The sequence below is a fragment of the Bison bison genome, unplaced genomic scaffold, assembly GCF_000754665.1.
Source record: "Bison bison bison isolate TAMUID 2011002044 unplaced genomic scaffold, Bison_UMD1.0 scf7180017864304, whole genome shotgun sequence".
NCBI classification, from domain to species: Eukaryota; Metazoa; Chordata; class Mammalia; order Artiodactyla; family Bovidae; genus Bison; species Bison bison.
In genome coordinates this window covers 711,307-712,211 of record NW_011494876.1, presented here as the reverse complement: position 1 = coordinate 712,211, position 905 = coordinate 711,307, and positions in this window count along the sequence as shown.

Sequence of the window (905 nt, the reverse complement as noted above, 5' to 3'; positions counted from 1 at the left end):
GCTTCTCGGTCCACGTTCCGGCGCCCGACCGTGCTCTCTGGGACCAGAGTCCACTCTGCGCCGCTTGGATTATTTTTTTTCCTTCCTTTCTTTCTTTCTTTCTTGCCTCTTAGAAATGCGGTGTCTCCTCTTTGCCTCCCGTCTGGTTCGCCTTTCCTCGCGGGCGGGCAGTTTTTGAGGGTGAGGGAAGCCCTTCCAGGCAGTTGCTGGGAGCCCTGGAGACGCGGTAGCTGAGCGGGGGCGGGGGGGACAGGAGGGAAGTGCCTGCGTCCCCTTTAAGCAGATACAAAGGCTCGGCTTGTTTTGTTACAGTTCATTCTATTCCGCGCCGCCGAGCGCAGCGGCCGGCAAGAGAAGACGCGCGCGCATGCGCCCCGCGACCGCCTGCCGGCCGGCCCGCCCCACCCCGCCTTCCCGAAGTGAGAGATTCCAATATGCTTCCCGTTGGGTCCTAAGTCCGACCCTTCCAGGATCAGCCACTTTTCTCCCCCTTCACACGCCCTTCTCGTTCCTACTTTTATTTCAGTGCTCACGACTCTGCATAGCCCTTCGGGGGTCTGGGAGACGAGCAAGTGTTTTACTCCAACTGTCTGCAACTTTTGAAAACATAGGCAATCTGCTTGGGCATTTTAAAACCATTTCAAACAGGTGGGGGTTGGGGAGACTCACACTCCCTTGCGCTCACACTCACGCACACACGCACGCACAAACGCCGGCCTAAGCTTCCTTACCGCCCTCGGCCAGTGGCTGGCCACGCTGTCGGTCACCCAGCCCACCCCCCGCCGCAATTCCCTCTAATACCCTGAACCCAACCCAGAGGAGTGCGCCTGCCCGGCTTCCCCCCAACCTGCACTGTGCAGGCGGGTTCTGGTCTTGGAGCAGGGGGTGCTGCCGCCTCTGCGACC